Source organism: Rana temporaria, chromosome 9, assembly GCF_905171775.1.
Source record: "Rana temporaria chromosome 9, aRanTem1.1, whole genome shotgun sequence".
NCBI lineage: Eukaryota > Metazoa > Chordata > Amphibia > Anura > Ranidae > Rana > Rana temporaria.
The window spans coordinates 71,563,214-71,582,857 of NC_053497.1; the positions used below are offsets into that span (position 1 = coordinate 71,563,214).

General features: G+C 40.6%; 1 long non-coding RNA gene across 5 annotated transcripts in view; it reads right to left on the minus strand.

The window, feature by feature from the left end:
- The window catches only part of LOC120913652, a 163,665-nt gene that overhangs the window by 99,517 nt on the left and 44,504 nt on the right, over window positions 1-19,644 (minus strand). The window contains exon 2 of one of the 5 annotated variants that reach the window (XR_005743549.1): window positions 15,105-15,240. The exons of the other annotated variants lie outside the window; for them this stretch is intronic. This is a non-coding gene — a long non-coding RNA (uncharacterized LOC120913652). The remainder of the gene's footprint in view (window positions 1-15,104; window positions 15,241-19,644) is intronic. 5 annotated transcript variants of the gene reach the window in all.

Consider the following 19,644-nt stretch of genomic DNA (forward strand, 5'->3'; position numbering starts at 1 on the left):
TCCGCTCTCCGGGGGGGCTTCTCCGGACTCCGGGGGGCTTCTTCCATCTTCTCCCCTCTTCCGCTCTTGACTCGGCGAACCCCGGTTCTTCTTCAGCTCTCCGGTGCCTTCTTCTTCAGCGCTGGCTGCCTGCTATGTTTGTGTGTTAGCTCGATTTCAAACAGGCAGCCGGCGCGGTCTTCTGTGGCGTCATCTTCTCTTCTGGTCTTCTGTTCTTCCGATGTTGCCTCGTCGCCTGTTGTCGCTGTAATGATGGAAGCGCGCCTTGCATCACATTTATATAGGCATCACCGTCCCATCATGCTCCGGTAGGTACCCACGTGGTCAATTTTTCGGCGTGGGGGGGTCTCCTTACAACCCATGACAGACCTAAGGGCCTGGTATGCTCCTGGGGGGGAACCCATGCCGGTTTTGTTTTTTACAAATTGCCGTGGAGTTCTCCCTCGGGAAAGCATACCAAATGCCGTCGCTGGAATGGGCCTTTACAAGGTGTTACTAACTTTACACTTTGTAAAACGAGCCCTAATTTTACACTTGCAAAATAACACTTACGGCGCAAAAAGGAAGCTAGAAAGCTTTGTGGATCGCCTTAAGTGCTAATTTGCATACTAGCAACGGCATTTCGACTCGAAATGCCCCCAGCGGCGGATGCGGTACTGCATCCTAAAATTAGGCAGTGTAATTCAATTACACATGCCGGATCTTCTGTGTAACTTTGGAAAAAGCCTTTTGAGGATCGTTTCCAAAGTTACACACAGACTGAACAGCAGTTAAGTCGGAGTATCTCTTTTGAGGATAACCCCCTAATAGTATACACACAGTTCAGTACAATTTAGGTTACATATTACTTGACTAAAATGCTCAGACAAAATGAGGCCCCGTACACACGGCCGAGGAACTCGACGTGCCAAACACATCGAGTTCCTCGGCCAGTTCAGCCCTAAAGCCGCCGAGGAGCTCGGCGGGCCGAGAGCTCCCATAGAACAACGAGGAAATAGAGAACATGTTCTCTATTTCCTCGTCGAGCTCCTCGTCGGCTTCCTCGGCTGAAAGTGTACACACGGCCGGGTTTCTCGGCAGAATTCAGCCAGAAACTCGGTCGGAAGCTGAATTCTGCCGAGGAAACTGGTCGTGTGTACGGGGCCTCAGGCTGTTACTTTTTCTATGTATGTAAAAACTCCCAAACAATTGACTGCAGGAAAAAGCATTGTTTTTAAAGAAATTAAGCTTAATTATTTTCTGGTCTATCCCCCATTTAAAAGATCTGAATGAACCAGAATTATGAATCTTTAAACTCAAATGCATCCCCAGTCCCTTTAGGGAAATTAGCAGACACCATCAAAGCTTTTTGCTTCCTGATCAGTAAAGATCTGCTATACAGTCAAAGCTTGACTACAAGATTTCTATTGGGTGACCACTGTGTCTTTGAGTCAAATATACCAAGCTTCAAGAACACATTTGAACATAATGAAAACTGCATGAAAACGCTACACAACTCAAGTTTGATCAGCCTATGCTTACACATAAATATAAATAAAGAAAAAAGAAGAAGAAAAAATAATGATGATGATAAAATGATGATGATCTGATGAATATTCCTATTTTCTACTATACAAACAAAATGCTATATTCTTGGGGGTGGTCTTGTTTATACATATCTAGATATATAAACAAACACATTTATATTATTTGCATATAGTACATAAATTCAATGCACATTATTTTCTTCACAACTAAGGATGAGTGAATTTTCCCGTCAAATCTGATATTTGACCCAGATCAGAGCAATGTGTTTAGAATGTTGTGGAAACTTTGGACACTCTAGCCCAGATTCACAAAGGACTTACGACGGCGTATCTCCTGATACGTCGTCGTAAGTCCGAATGTGAGGCATCGCATCTATGCGCCTGATTCATAGAATCAGATACGCCTCACTGTTGCCAAGATATGACTGACGTAAGTCTCTTACGCCGTCGTATCTTGGGTGCATATTTACGCTGGCCGCAAGGGGCGCTTCCGTAGATATACGCGTAGAATATGCAAAGGTAGATACGCCGATTCATGAACGTACTTGCGCCCGCTACACCGTTTACGTTAGGCTTACGTCCGGCGTAAAGTCACCCCCGCTATATGAGGCGCAGCCAATGCAAAGTATGGACGTCGGAACAGCCATCTAATTTTACGTCGTTTACGTAAGTCGTACGTGAATAGGGCTGTGTGTAAGTTGCGTTCACGTCGTAGGCAGTGTTCGACGTATCTTAGGCATTCTATCCGACGCATGCGCACTGGGATATGTTCACGGACGGCACATGCGCCGTTCTTTTGGCCCCTCATTTACATGGGGTCACGGCTCATTTTAATACAACACGCCCACCTCTTCCAAATTTGAATTACGCGGGCTTATGCCGGCCAATTTACGATACACCGCCTCAACTTACGGAGCAAGTGCTTTGTGAATACTGCACTTGCCTGTCTAAGTTGCGGCGGCGTAGCGTAAATAGGATATGCTACGCCCGCACAAAGATACGCCCAGATACGTGAATCTGGCCCTCTGACTTGAAGGCTTTTGAGCCCAAATTTTCATGTTGTTTACCAAGTTGGGGCAGTGGCTAGCAGTGCTTCCTTAAGGCTCGTACAAATGATAGGTTAAACCGATGAAAACGGTCTGATGGACCGTTTTCATTGGTCCAAACCGATCGTGTATGGGCGCCATAGGTTATTTAACCTTCGGTTAAAAAAAAGCAAACTTGCTTTAAAATTTAACCGATGGATTGCTAACCGATAGGTCAAAACCGATCTATAGTATGCAAAACCATCGATTAAAAACCTGCGCATGCTCAGAATCAAGTCGACGCATGCTTGGAAGCATTGAACTTCTTTTTTTTTCAGCACGTCGTTGTGTTTTACGTCACCCTGTTCTGACACGATCGGTTATTTAACCTATGGTGTGTAGGCGTGATAGACCATCAGTCAGCTTCATCGGCTAACCTAGGACAACTGTCCTTCAGACCGTTTTCATTGGATGAACTGATCATGTGTACAGGGCTTTATAGGTCCTTTTTATATGCAGAGGATGATTTAACATTAATTTCTACATTTAATGGTCACACAAAGATGGTTGGCAAGCTCAATTTTAAATATGTATTTGTAGCAATATTCTGCATATGTCATTAATTTTGGTCAATTCTTTACATTACCAAGGCAGAAGTATTTGGAATCATTAACCTCCCTGGCGGTATGATTCTGTCTGGAATTACGTACCAAAAGCGGTACAAGTATTTTGCAAGGAAATTTGGCGTTTAATACTGTAGGCCTGTAATTCTTAGGAATAACTCATTTAAATCTGACCAAACAAGAGTCTAGTAGGCATCCCATGATTTTTTTTAAAAAACAAAATTATAAATTATAATATAATAAATAATTATAAATAATTAAAACAAATAATAATATAATTATAATAAAAATTATTCAATAATGTAATCAACTCAAAATCACTGAAATTTGCTCAGTTGCAGAATTGTCGCTGTCATTACTTTTATTTTTTTATGACGAATTTCGCCACAAATCGCTATCGCACAATTCTGCAAGTGATTATAATTTATTATCGCTGTTTTCTAGCTGCTCTAAAACCGCTTTTGACATAAAAGGACACTTTTGGTTGCTATGGACAATCTACAGTTTGCAGGCAGAAAGAACCGTTTTTATTATATAAAAGTACATGTAGGGCACTGGACAGACCACTAGGGACAAGGGGGGTGTGTATTTTTTACATACAGTACTGTAATCTATAAGATTACAGTATACTGTATGTAATGTGTTTGTTTACTTTTTTGAATTTGGCGTCGTTCTCCGCCCCCGTGCGTCGTAACGTTGCAGGGAACGGAGATCGGCAGCACACAGGGACACTGTGAATCGAGCGAGGACCCGCTCGCTCACACAGCGGGGATGCATCACAGGATCCAGGGACAAGGTAAGTAACTGTCTGTGGATGCTGCGAAAGGTAAACCGTGACTCGGGGATACCGATAGTAGCATGAAAAAAACACCCCGAGTCACGCTCGGGGATACCGCTAAGCAGGTTAAGCGAGATAGGTAATAAATTCATTTGAGTGCACAGATTTTTATTGACTTCATAATATGGGACATATGCCTGTCATTGTTGCTAGCATCATTAGAAAGTGCTCTGCTCCATCCTTTATTCTTTCAATTGAACTAAATTGTGTCTCTTTACATGATCTCTAGAATAGAGTTTTTGATGTGTTTGAAAATGTGTTGTACTCTCTACTTGAGACAAAAGTACACATATACATGTATACCTACAGTATTTCACAAAAGTGAGTACACCCCTCACATTTTTGTAAATATTTTACTATATCTTTTCATGTGACAACACTGAATAAATTACACTTTGCTACAATGTAAAGTAGAGCGTACAGCTTGTGTAAATTTGCTGTCCCTCAAAATAACTCAATACACAGCCATTAATGTCTAAACCACTGGCAACAAAAGTGAGTACACCCCTAAGAGAAAATGTCCAAAATCTCTAAATTGGGCCCAATTAGACATTTTACCTCCCTGGTATCATGTGACTCGTTAGTGTTACAAGGTCTCAGGTGTGAATGGGGAGCAGGTGTGTTAAATTTGGTGTTATTGCTCTCATACTGGTCACTGCAAGTTCAACATGGTACCTTATGACAAAGAACTCTCTGAGGATCTAAAATAAAGAATTGTTGCTCTTCATAAAGATGGCCTAGGCTATAAGAAGATTGCCAAGACCCTAAAACTGAGCTGCTGCATGGTGGCCAAGACCATACAGTGGTTTAACAGGACAGTTTCCACAGGCCTCGCCATGGTCGACCAAAGAAGCTGAGTGCACATGCTCAGCGTCATATCCAGAGGTTGTCTTTGGGAAACAGAGGTATGATGGCTGCAGTGGTTTAAGGGAAGGGGGGTCAGCCAGTCAGTGCTCAAACCATACACTGCACACTGCATAGAATTGGTCTGCATGGCTGTCGACCCAGAAGGAAGCCTCTTCTAGAGATGATGCAAACGAAAGCCCGCATATAGTTTTCTAAAGACAAGCAGACTAAGGACATGGATTACTGGAACCATATCCTGTGGTCTGATGAGACCAAGATACACTTATTTGGTTCAGATGGTGTCAAGTGTGTGTGGCGGCAACCAGGTGAGGAGTACAAAGACAAATGTGTCTTGCCTACAGCAGGGGCGGATCCAGAGTCTAGTCTCGGGAGGGGCACTACCAGAAAATTTTGCGGGCAATTTGTCGGGGCAATGGCTGGTGTTGGCGCTTCAATCATCACAGCACCATGGTTGATATGGTGTCAGGATGATTGAAGCACATTATTACATTGTAATATAAAATTAAATAGTTCAACTCACCATAATGCAGAATCAGTGGGAGCCCTGAGTGTGTCACTTGCCAACATTGCCTGCCACCAGATGCAGATTGTCTCTTGCCACGTCACTTGCCACATCCTCTGCCACATCATTGCCAGTGGCTGTGTTTAAGTTGAGTTTACTGTTAAAAATAACTGTGAAAAGCAAGACTCCAGTGGGTGTCTAAGGATGTCCACTTGCCGACTTCTAACTCTAGAATTACTGTGGACAAGTGCGTGTGTACCAAGATGGCCGCGACGCAACGTCACTTCAGTTGCATAGTTGTGTCATGACGCTACTCTTATATCAAGACATCGCTTGTATAAAATTTTTTATATAACATCTAAGAGAAGTGAGTGACCGTGGTTCCTCAAGGCACCAATTAACCAAACTGTATGAAACAAGCAGCTTATGCATGTTCATTGGTACTAAGAATGAAGTAACATGTAATCCGAGGTGTGTTATCAGGTGACTAGTGATGAGGTTATGAGTTTGTGGTCCTTGCCAGAGGAAGCAAGAGGATGTGGCTGATAAAAGATAAACACTTACGTTTTTCAGGAACTTTTTTGGAAGTAATCAATTATTGTAATGTGCTAACTTGGTCTATACAGATGTGTCTATGATCAAAAAGATTAGACTTTAGTACTGCTTTAAACTTGAGATTTCATTTATACTGTACAGTATATACTGTATATTGATTGGACATTTGGCTTATAGGAGCTATGATGGAATGCTAATTTCTACATTTGCCCTTTATGTACAGTATATTGTGGTAGGGCAGCATTTTCTACCTACAACAAGGTCCAATGCATCAAGCTGCAGTAGACCACAGGTGGCAATAAAAAGCTTTTTTCAACTGTAAACACATTTTCTAAGCTGGTTAGTGCGTCTTTAACATTTTGTACAACAGAACACATACTATTGCTTAATAATTATTTTATGCGGAGGTTTCGACTCACGCACATATAAAAAGCATTTCACAATGATAACTAATGTGGAAATTCAACTGGTCCAATGATATTAAAATGTTGCATAGTACAGCTTCACTGAAAATATATCTAATGTTGAAACTTAATTTTGTTGTTGGATAGGGTAGAGAAGGGCTAGAATCTTTGCTTATTTTATTAGCTGTAATTCACACTTTCAATGTATCATGGTGATTTTTGCAACAAGGACTTAAAGGGAAGGAAAATAACAATGTTTAAATAGTCACTGGACCACTAGGGGCAATGTGCACTAAAACATACATGCACGCATGTGCTCTCACCTGCTCTATGCACATGTGTGAATAGCACTCCAATGCACAGTATAGTGGACAGCAATGCATGATGCATAGCATCTGCCCAACTGTCTGAATACACTGATCAGCACTGCCGGCATAAATGGCAGCGCTGATGCCAGTGGAGAAAATCTGGCAGGGCAGTCACACAGAAGTCAAATGATAGATTGACTTTTATACAACCTCCCTGCCCATAGATGGATTGAAATTCGGCATTGAAATTATATGGCTGGATTAAGAGGGAGTTTCTCTTATTTAGTTTTCCTCTTCCTTCCTCTTACTTCCTGCTGTGTCTTTGGAACAGAGAGTAAAGGTAATTTTCCCCAATGTAACACATGTCAAAAAAAACTGACAGGGATTTTAATTATTCCCTACTTTGTAAAAAAAAAGTACTAAACGATGGGAATTGCTGCTTTAAACAACAGCTATAGTATATGTTGCTTTTCTCGCATTATAAGCACCTATGTACAGTAGTATCTGTAAAGAAAGGTTTGTGCTTGTGTTTCAAATGTCTTTTATAATTCATCTAAGTAAAGCATTGCTTGCAATATGTGAATTGATCTTATGGTCCATTAAAATGGTTCACAGAGGTGTTCAAAGACACTAATCAATCAAGAGGCTGAAGTGCATACATTTATTTACACGTGTCCCAAAGAGAGAAGGGAGTTTTTAGATCTGTTCAGGTCAGGCAGAGCATGTCTACTCCCAGCTGAACATCCACAACCTAATGATCAGATATCGTTATAGATATTCAGCTCAATACTTAAGTGAAAACTTAACTTTAGAGCCATACACAAGCAAGTAAGTAAAATGCAACCATGACATTCTTGTTGTGTGCATCAATTACACATACTATTTTACACTTAAGAATAGTTAACACTGTAACTAGGTCTTAAAGAAAAAAAATCTGTCCTAAATAAAACATTGCAATGGATGCATATAATGAATATGTTTAGTTTTATTTGTCTAAACCAGGGCTCTTCAAACTTTTCAAGCAAAGGGTCAGCTTATTGTCCTTCACACTTTATTAGGGCTGGATTGTGGCCAGCGAGGGCAGAAAATGTCCCAGGCCAAACATCAGTGAAAATAAATATGGACTCAGGGTTGGTGGTCAATCAGAGGAGAAGTAGAGCCCCTAGTAGTAAGAGAAATAGTATCCCATCATTGGTATCAGTGGAATAAACAGTGCCATATTGTTGGTTTCAGTGAGAGGAATAGTGTCTCATATCATTGGGAAGAATAGTGCCCCAAGAGACACGTAAAGGCTAGCATCTGGCCTTCAGGCTGCAGTTTGGAGACCCCTGATCTAAACAATATTATTTTTCTCTTCTGAAGTCTTCAGGGCTCCTAATATATACATTTACTGACCTCCTAAACCAAACAACAAACCCCAACATTGATACAGTTCACCTAAGCACAAGAGGCACAATGATGAGAATTTCCCTTCACCTGTACCAACAGTTTCATGCTTTTGAAGCTTATTATTCATTTATTTTCTTTATTCTTCATTATTACACCAATGTTTGACATTACAATGACAATTGCATTTGGGCAGGGCTGGTATTTTTGGTGGGGGATTTCTTACCACTAGAGTCCTTGAGAGAATTAAGAGGTCAATGTGGCTGCAAATAAAGAGAAACTTCAGCCCGGTCTGCAAAGAGTAAAAGTTAGTAGCTACACATACTGTGTTGCTGACTTTAATAAAAGGGACACTAACCAGTAGGGATGAGCCGAACACCCCCCCCCCCCCCCCCCGTTTGGTTCACACCAGAACCTTCGAACGGACCGACCGTTCCCGCGAACATTTAGGACCCCATTGACGTCTATGGGACTCGAACGTTCGAATTCAAAAGTGCTCATTTTAAAGCCTAATATGCAAGTTATTGTCGTAAAACGTCTTTGAGAACCCAGGTCTTGGTCTCAGGAGCAGTGATTTTAATGATGCTTAAAGTAAAAAAGAAAAAGAAAATTACCTATATATATCGTACCTGCTGGGTGTCTATAGTATGCCTGTGAAGTGGCATGTGTTTAGAACTGTCCCTGCACAAAATGAGATAACTATAAGAAAAAAGTAATTTAAAATTGCTTGCGGCTTTAATGTAATGTCTGGTCCCTGCAATATGGATGAAAATCATTGAGAAAAATAGTACAGACACAGACAGTACACACACCACGTATATCATTGGCTTTGGCCAATTATGGCTCTCCGTTTTCTGCAAGCTGTGATTGGCCAAGCATGCGGGTCATAGTCAACATTGGCCAATCAACAGCCAGCAATGCCTTACGATGCCGCAGTGAATTATGGGCCGTGAAGCACAACTCGAATTTGGCGCGATTGGCCCAAAACTTTCGTAATTCGATGAACGATCGCACATACGATGTTCGAGTCGAACATGATTTCGACTCGAATACAAAGCTCATCCCTACTAACCAGTGCATGGAGTTCAGCGTTCTCATCCTACAACCAAAGATCTTCAGCTCTTTCTTCAGTCTCATGCTGCCATCTTGGATTTTGGAGCTGACTGTTTTTTTTTGATCAGTCCCAGCTGGCTCCACACTGTGCATATGTAAGATGCACAGATTACAGGAGAGTGTCTCGATACATCCTGGGATGTATGACTTATCTCAGGTGGCTGCAGGCAGGAGGGGAGGCATACCCAGCAAACATCATCCTCGCCTAAGCGAGAAATAAGGAAGTGTGAGCAAGAACTAAAGTTTTTGCTGCCCAAAAATAAATAAAAAATATTTCTACATATGTTAAGTGTGGGGGGCTGAAATAAGCAATCCACAAAAGGAGATTGAATAAAAAACACAGAGAACAGAAAAAGTGGGAGAAGGGAAGTTGTTTCCAATAAAAAAGTTAGGTTTTACCTTACATTTATGGAATGATCAAAAAAGAATTCTAATATTAGTAGCATTTTCATCTCCAGGTTTAATCAACTTTAGGTATAGTCGGTCTGTAATATCAAAGTGCAAACAGCAATAATGATGTACAGTGCACAGTACCCCAAAGCAATTAACTGCTTATTAACTGATCTGACTATAATAAAAAACATTTTTTTATTAAAGTTTACTCAATTGTGAATGTTGATTTTCTGTTTTTAATAAATAAATAAATTAACGTGTTAGGAAATGCTTGATTTTTTTAAATTAAAATAACAAACAGGAACACAGTGTCTTCCCGCAGTTATGTAGTCCCAAGGGAAGTGGCGAGCACGCTGACTAACCCCCAGCCAGAACGTCTCGGATGATGGGGGAAAGCTTACTGAGGAGGAACAGGAAGTGGGAAATTCAGACAAAGAAAAAAAAACATTTAAAAGGGAAATCGAAGGAAAAGGTGAACCAACAATGCACTAGCTTAAAGGAACCTATTTAGAAAATAAAAAAACAACCTGTACAACCCCTTTAAGGTAAAAAAAAAAAAATTCTGCCTAAAGAATCACTTTAAATATAATGGAACATAAAAATATAGTCTTCTCATTTACAACAGTTTTTATGTTGAAAAATGTAATGACTGTGCAAATAGAATGTCAACACAAGAAGTCCAAATACTGCAATCAGACCAGTCTGTCACATGATTATGCTGTACCATACAGTGTTTATCTCAACTGAATACTTGTCAGTTCTAGGTCACAAAACTCATACAAAGTGACACTGTGCTTGTGCTGATAAACAACAGAGTTCTTGGCACTTGCTGGCTGGAGGAGAGAACACAGAGATAACCTCAATAATAATTTGCTGCTCCTTCCCTATCCAGACAATGGGGTTGATTTATTAAAGGCAAATAGACTGTTTACTTTACAAGGGAAGTTGCATATCCTTTTGCCCAGAGCTCAATGAATGAGATAAAGCTCTAGTCTAGTTAATTATATCCTCCAAAAATGTTTTACTCTCTTTCTCAGGGAGACTGGTAGATTGGGTATGCATTGCAAAGTGACATTTCATAATATTTACTAAGCGCTGGGGAAAAATCTTTTTCAAAGTGCAATTTCCATTGCAAAGTAACCAGCCTATTTGCATTTAGCAGATTAACCCCATTAAACCATCTTTAAATATAGTAAAGAAAAATAAATGCCCAGGACTTTGCATAGGACAGAGGGTTTAGATTTGAAAATTGACAGAAAAACTGAATTACAATGTTTTGCCATGTAAAGCAGTTTAGATAACAATATTTATATGGTGTGTTTAACTTTTTGTTGAAATGTACACTGCCTTACAAGAATGTTTTACTAAAACTTGGCCACTGTTTCAAACTTCTGTGATACAGCCCAGCATTGGTCAGGGGGGTTATTTACTAAAGGCAAATCCACTTTGCACTGCAAGTGCACAGAAATTTAAGCTTGCACATGATTGGATGATAAAATCAGCAGAGCTTCCCCTCATTTCAGATCTTCCCCTCAGATGTACAGCATGTGCACTTGTAGTGCAAAGTGGATTTGCCTTTAGTAAATAACCCCCAAGGTGTTTTTTTTAGCCTTAAAACTTTCCTTGGATATAGAAATAAAATGAAGGCGTTAGCACTTTTTGGAATTGGCTTTAGCAACTGGACATTCCAGACTAGACTTTTTATTACACATGTCTTAACTGCAGCCAGATGTGTCTTGACAGGATCCTGGAAACCAGGCCCAGACTGGAACAAAAAATAGGCCCAGGCAGCCAATTTTTTTTTTTAAATAGATACATTTCACCCCTTCCCTCTTCTTTACACATGCCATCATAAATCATTTTATCCCCTCCCTCTTGCATCCACGGGGACTCTCATTCCTTCTGTAACTCTTCTCTACTCCTCTCTTTTTTAGCTCTATAAATGCTTACCCTGCACCTTGAACATTCTCCTTTACCTTCATCATTGCCATGCTCCTCTCTGAATCATTCTCCTTCCCTTCTATCCACCTCAATTTCCCTCTCTGGTCACTATTATTCTTTTCTATCAATGCCTACTCTACCACTCTATGAACGTTCTCCTCCACATCCCTCCATACCTTCTCTCCTTTATTCTAATGTCATTGATCAAAGTCCACTGCCATTTCCTCAATATATAGATTTCAGACTGTGTATACATCGCGGCTCAATGCTGGGGCAGGAGATGTTCGTCCTTTCAAGCTCCTCCTCATTTTCTCTCATAGGGCACATTATAGTCAATGAGGAGCCAAGGGGAAGCTTCTCCAGCTCTGTTTGAGTAGCATGACATTGTAAGAAATGATGCTGGTGTCTGCAATAGAAGCAGGGCAGCAGCTTGATGGCCGATGCTAGCAACGAAACTGGGCCCCTCCCTCTGCCCACCCCTTGTGTGAGCCCTGGGACTTGAAGCTCAGTGTGCCCTTTGGCCAGTTTGGGCCTGCTGGAAAAAACACCATGCCCCACTATTTTTCTTGCTTATAGAGCTTTTGAACACTCACTTCACCTTTGAAAAGAGGTTTTCTCAAATACAAGGTACAGGTTCTAAGTTTCAAAAGAACTGGTCAGATTGGCTTACTGACAATCATGATATGGTGGTCTTCTTAATTTGATTTTATCCCATGTTCTGTAATATGTTAGCGCTGATCTTTCTAACCTTATAGTTCCTTGCTCTAGGATTTTTCATTTGGTCACTATCATTTTATGACCTGAAGTATGAGACCTGAATTATTCTCTGAACCTTTTTTTTTATCTTCTAACTAATTACCTTTCCTGATCCCCTCCAGTTATACCTCTTTCTTTGGCCTTTATCTGATTTCAGTATCCATTTGCCTATAATGAATATAGGTTGCATTCTTGACACTGTTGATGATTACACAATGGTATTTTATACTGACACATTTTGTACTGTTCTCGAGGGTCTACTGTCCTGTCTAAGCCACTACAACTTGACTTTCCATGTAAGAAAATAAATGGCTGCACATCCAGGAATTCCGATTGCCTTTTATTGTTCAAAGTGATAACACCAAAGACACCAACACGAGGTCACGTAGACGCGCTTCACGTTCCACACATACATCTTGTGCTTAATCATTACCAATCATTACTTGACTTTCCATGCTTTTGATGTTTTACCGAAATGTGAGTGATTTACTTTTTTCTTAAATACATTTTATCTATGTCGAGTCTTCTATCCTTTCTCATTGGATTCATGTCCTAACGGAGTATTGATGAGAAGACTCCACACTCTGAAAGGCCCTACAAGTCTGCATACCATTATATTGGCTATGGTGGCTGTTAGTATTTTCCTAATATCACAAGGTCCATCTGCGAAGATTCCAGTGAAGTTTCCATATTTAGGGGTTGTGACACCAATGCCCGGTTGACCCATTTGGTATATGCTAAATAGGGTCCGATTGTTCAGGTAAGCCTCCTTATTCTGGATTTGGTGGCAGAAGGTTCTCACTTGGGTGAGTGACTACCACTATTTGAATCATGAATATATGGACTCACTTTTTTCAAATATGAACTGTTCATCTAATTTCTCTCATTTATATATTTTTTTCACTTCATTGATTCATATTTATTTATATTTATATGATTTATATTTAGCGCTGCACTGTTAACACCTAAGAGTAGATATCGTTTATGATGTTTGTGAAAGAATATAGAGGGCTAGAAGAAGTAATGATAAACAAAAAAAAACACTGATCTTAGTATGTTAAAATACACAGGAAGGCAGCAAACTAAATATCTGAATACAAAATAAAATTTCAAAAATACAAATTGCAAGTGTGCTTTTCCTTTAACCTCCCTGGCGGTATGTTTTCAGAAAAAAGGTGCTGAAAGCGGTACCATTATTTGCAAGGAAATTTGGCGTTTTATACTGTAGGACTATAATTCTTAGGAATAACTCACTTAAATCTGACCAAACAAGAGTCTTGTAGGCATCCCGGGTATGAATTTTTTTTAAAAACAAAATTATAAATTATAATATAATAAATAATTATAAATAATTATAACAAATAATAATATAATTATAATAAAAATTATTCTATAATGTAATCAACTCAAAATCACTGAAATTTGCTCAGTTGCAGAATTGTCGCTGTCATTACTTTTATTTTTTTATGACGAATTTCCCCACAAATCGCTATCGCACAATTCTGCAAGTGATTATAATTTATTATCGCTGTTTTCTAGCTGCTCTAAAACCATTTTTGACATAAAAAGACACTTTTGGTTGCTATGGACAATCTACAGTTTGCAGGGAGAAAGAACCATTTTTATTATATAAAAGTACATGTAGGGCACTGGGGAGACCACTAGGGACAAGGGGGTGTGTATTTTTTACATACAGTACTGTAATCTATAAGATTACAGTATACTGTATGTAATGTGTTTGTTTACGTTTTTGAATTTGGCGCCGTTCTCCGCTCCCGTGCGTCGTAACATCGCAGGGAACGGAGATCGGCGGCACAGGAGGACGCTGTGTGAATCGAGCGAGGTCCCGCTCGCTCACACAGCGCGGTGGCATCGCTGGATCCAGGGACAAGGTAAGAAAAAACTGCCTGTGGATCCAGCTAGGCGAGCCCGAGTCTGACTCGGGGTTACCGATCGCAGCATGAAAATCTAACCCCGAGTCAGACTCCGGAATACCGCCAGGGGGGTTAAAGAAGTGATCAAAATATCGAAACCCAAATTTTTGTGTCAATAAACATACCCACACTATAAATCAATACAAAACACAGAAACATGAAATATAGGACTGCATATCCCTTTAAAGGTGAAAAGCAAAAATTGTGGGTGAAATCCTTGATGTATATAATCATATGGACATATTGTGCCAAAATTCACTCCACAAAAGTGCCTTCTTCAGTGTGTAACACCAACCAATGTGCCCAAACTCATTACTGGTACGGATGAGCTCAGGCATGTTCGCAACCCGCACATGCAGAGCCCACCAGGAAGTTGGCACTGCACAGTGCTAATCACAGACAGTGACATTTTTTCGATCCCTGCAGCCGCTGATCGGAAAAATGTCTCACTGCCTACGATTAGCGCTGTGCAGTGCCGACTTCCTGGCGGGCTCCCCACGTGCAGGTTGCGAACACGCCTGAGCTCAAGCCTGAGATCCCCAATTTATAAGAGATCAACAGTGCATAGGTAATAGGCAACAGGCAAAAGGTTTTTGTCAGTCAAGTTGGTGACGGCAGCATCCAAAAGCCGATTTAAATAATCAGCCCGGTTGAGGACACCCTGGAACTCACAGAACTCCTCTTAAGGAGTTTGGGTACATTGGTTGGTGTTATACACAGAAGCAGGCATTTTTGTGGAGTAGATTTTGGCACATTATATCCATATGATTATTTACGTTGTATTTTAGGGATTTCATCCACAGACTCTGCTTTTCACTTTTTAAGCATATGTACTTTTTTGTGATTTATAAGAATAGAGTAATAACTTGAAAATATTGAAAAGAATTGGACCTATTCCTAACAAGGGGAATAAAAGTCAATAAATAGGTTTACCATTGTAGCTGAGAGAGATGGTAACAGTTGGATACAAGTTCCAGTGTCAAAAACACATGAAAGACCTTGGATGAATGAAGACTGCAGACCTGTCTCAAACCTTCTAGTGTTTTAAAGAGCAGCAGTATGACACATTCTGTTCAGGGTTCAAAAGGAGACAAGACATTGAAACAGCATAAGAGGGTGTAAGGAATGATTTGCTGATAGCTAAAGACAAGATTGGTTGATTCATTTTCATTTTCTGCAACCTTTACCATCATTTCATATCACAAATCATAACTATTTCACAAAGCTATTGAATCTGTTTTATAAATTAGAAGTTACAATGTTCAGCTGTTTACTTGTACACATGTACAACATAGATCACAAAAACGGACGATTAAAACTTATGATTTTACTTTATTATTAATGCCATAAGGTTATGTTGAAGGGTCAAGTGTCAAGAACGACTCAACCAGCTAGAAAGTGAACTAACTCTCCATATTTAAATGTACTTTTGGATTTTACAGCATGATCACATAAAACACATCAATTATTAAATCAGTAGTAGATTGTAGCTTACCAATTATTAGATATGGTGGTTTTGTTCGTTTTCTTTTTTTTAGGGTTTTTCCTCCTTGACTTTTGTACAATCGCCCTGTTGGGAAATTTCCTCTCAATCAGCATGGCAGGGTATGGCCTGCAGTAATGATCAGTGTATTCTGATACCAGAGAAGCTTCCCCACTATTAGAATACCATGGCATAGCGGGAGGATTCCCCCATCGACCTTGAATGTGTGGATGGTGAATCGGGTCAGTTTTTTATGAACACAAAAAAAATGACTCATCTATGAAGGCCAGCTTTGGTCGGACGAGCATGCTTGAAAACCAGCAGCCGACAACGGCCAATCGTCGGTCTTAGCCAAAGACTGAAAGTGCGGACCGGAGTGTTCTGGCGGGGGTGTCCCCCGTCAGAACGCAACAGCTCATCGGGGGAGATCACTGTACTAATGTCGGACTGTTAGTACATCAGCTCTGACCGAAGACATCCATTTTTTCTGCTGGGTTGAAGAAGAAAAAAAACTAGCAGTTTGTACCAGGCTTTAGACTGACATGCTCACTGCTGAGTTGAAATCAACAACACAGAGTGAGGAGGAGTAACCTTCAGCACATTGCAAAGGTTATTTACATATTTCATTGAGTTTACAAAGCTGAATATAGAAAGTAAATGACATTGTTAGAATGTTTTTCTTTCATGCAAGTTGGGCTTTACGAACTCTATTATGTTGCTTTATGGCAGAAAACAGAACTTCAGATTACGTCAGAACTTTAGATTACGACATTTCAACTCTTAGATCTCAAAGAAAGACCTAAGCACATTAGTGTTGTTTTTGCATTGACTGTTCAGGCACAGAGTGAATTAACTGTGGGCCTCTAGATGTTTATTTACTATTAAGACTTGGGATTTGAAGGAGTAATACAAGTAGATGGTACTTTTTGAGTTAATGGAGAAGTACAACCAAAGCTTGTTTGTCTGTACTACTCCTGTGGATCACAGGAGTGCAGTGCCTTCTGCACTCATGTGACCCGTTTTCAGCAGACAGTGGGCTGAAGCCTGCTGTCAGCTGGTGTGACAGGGCCAGTCCAGGCTCAGGCAAGATCGCAAAGAAAATGGTCAGGATCCGTCCACATGCATGGACATACACCTGGCACAGCCTCTCAGTGAGCCTCTGATAGCAGCCACTCCCACCCCCTCCACAGCCCAGTGCTCCAGTGAGCATGGGGGGAAGAGCAGAGAGCTGGTGGCTGACTTTTATTCTAAAAGGAACACAACTGTTGCTGTAACTGCTCAAAAACTGTTAGTTGACGTTTGGCTTCAATTTGTCAGTGTATCCAAATCTGCTAGTACATTTCATGTTACCCTCCCCCCAGGACTGACAATCCTGCCTTCCAAAGATGTCTCTAATGCTCCTTCATCCAGAGTGTGGGCACCCTAATACCGGAGGAGTGTTACTGACAGGATCACAAGGTGAAAACAGAGGGAAAAAAGCTGAAAGAAGATGAATGCAGCCACATATTTTACATTTTTGGTTTGGTTAATTGTGTTGTTAGAAGGCAGGCTCTAAAGAGATTGAGTCTCTGTCAGCTTCCCCTGGTTTCTGGAACCTTCTTGAAGGTTCACAAATTTAGAGGGAGGAGGGATAGAGATCAAGGCCTGAATATTTAGGGGATCTCTACCAATCCCTGGGTGAGGATGACCCAGAAGTTGGAGAGAAGACCCTTAAATAGTCAAGACAAGGCCATGTGATCCAGAGGTCTGGAGGGGACCCCTGTGCTGGGGGGCTCTACCTTCAAGCAGAAGGTGCTAGTGAGACAGTGAGCTGGGAGAGAAAGGAAGCAGAGAGAATCCTTGTTGATTTCTGCCTCAGTCAGGCTTGGTTGAGACACCTTGAAAGCAAGTGGGACCAGTTTAGCAGGAGATCTGTGCAGAAGTTACCACCTCGGCTGTGAGACTTTCAAGGGACTGAGTGAGTAACCTCTACTTATCCACCCCAAATCCTATAGGGGAGGCAGACAGGTGCAATACCCAGCTAGCCTTTAGAAGGGCTAGCTGACTACTGCGTGTCTGCTGAAAATTGTTGTTGCCTGGCTATGCAGACAAAGGGAACCCCAAAATCCAGCAACTCCTAAGGGGGTCACGCTACACAGGCCACGTGCAATGAGCATGGGGGGGAGTACCTTGCTAAGGTCCCCATGTTGATGGAATTTGAGGATACCAGTTGCTTTTTATTAGTTTTTTACACTAGCCTCTCTATTTTTTAGATTCACCTGTCGGCTCGAAATTCCCTGGCTGACATCTAAATGTGCTGGATCGGGATGTGAACTGGTTAGAATGCTGGTCGGTACCAACTTCCTAATAACCAAGAGGAAGCTGTCACATTCCACTGCTAAATGTTTTACTTCACACCGAAGTTGGAGGTTCATTTGATCAAAAACCCATTCCTTCGGACATTCGATGGGGTGCAGCGATCTCCCTCATATTATTTCCTCTGCTGGTTGAATGTTCTTAGCCAATGGTTATGCTATTTTATCTGTTGGTGAATGTAAACTCTAATGGTTGAATGTTGCTAGGTCTATTTTTCTCTTAGGATTAAATGTCAAAGAATGCTACGTTTGCCCGCAAAAGGCTACAAGGAAACTGTTACACACATATTACAAATATTACTTGGCTATGTTTACATGAATGTTGGGACATTTGCAAAGCATATTTTTTTTTATAAATAGACATCTAAGGGTTTAAGATTAAGGTAAGGCTAAGCTGGCCATAGATATTTTTTTTTAAACGTACACAACAAGCTCCCAAAACTTACTGGTGCAAGAAAGTTTAAAGATACTATAATTATAAAATATAATTTATGATAACAGTAAATAAATAAATATATATATATATATATATATATATATATATATATATACATACACTGTATATATATATATATATACTGTATATATATATATTACCATAAGTATTGGAGGCCTACTTTTACACGCACATGAACTTTAATGGCATCCTAGTCTTTGACCGTAGGGTTCAATACTGCTTTGGCCCACCCTTTGCAGCTTTGACCATTCTTCCAGAAGCGCATTTGTGAGGTCAATCAGTTTGGGGGTGAAGGAACTTGATTAGCCTGCACCTGTTGGAACACCTTTGGGTGAATTAGAGCGGAGACTGCAAGCCAGGCCTTCTTGTCCACATCAGTGCCTGACCTCACAAATGCGCTTCTGGAAGAAAAGTCAAACATTCCCATAGACCAGTGTTTCTCAATTCCAGTCCTCAGGGCCCCCCAACAGGTCAGGTTTTCAGGATTTCCATTATTTTGCACAGGTGATTTGATCAGTTTCACTGCCTTAGTAATCACCACAGCCTTTTCATCTGAGGGAAATCCTGAAAACCTGACCTGTTGGGGGGGCCTGAGGACTGGAATTGAGAAACACTGCCATAGACACACTACTAAACCTTGTGCATAGCCTTCCCAGAAGAGTTGAAGCTGTTATAGCCGCAAAGGGTGGGCCAACTCAATATTGAACCCTACGGACTAAGCCTGGGATGCCATTACAGTTCATGTGCGTGTAAAGGCAGGCATCCCAAAACTTTTGGTAATATAGTGACAAGGGTCTTTTGATCAAAACTCAAAGATAATTACAGTCAAGATAAAGATCATCAGTGCAAATATTGTGCATTCTTTATACATTATCTATATCAATATCTATTTTATTGCCAAAAAACAAGCTCCAAAAATCTGACACAGGGAATTACTTTTCATTGGTTTATTAAATTTTGTGTTTTGCCTGTAGAAATACATTAAATAAAATGTGTTTTTAAAGTGGAGGTTCACCCCAAAAAATAATTTTTTAACATTAGATTGAGGCTAATTGTGCGAAGCAGAATAGGGTGTTTTTTTTTTAAATCAATGCAGTACTTACCGTTTTAGAGATAGATGTTCTCCGCGGCTTCCGGGTATGGGCTGCGGGACTGGGCGTTCCTATTTGATTGACAGCC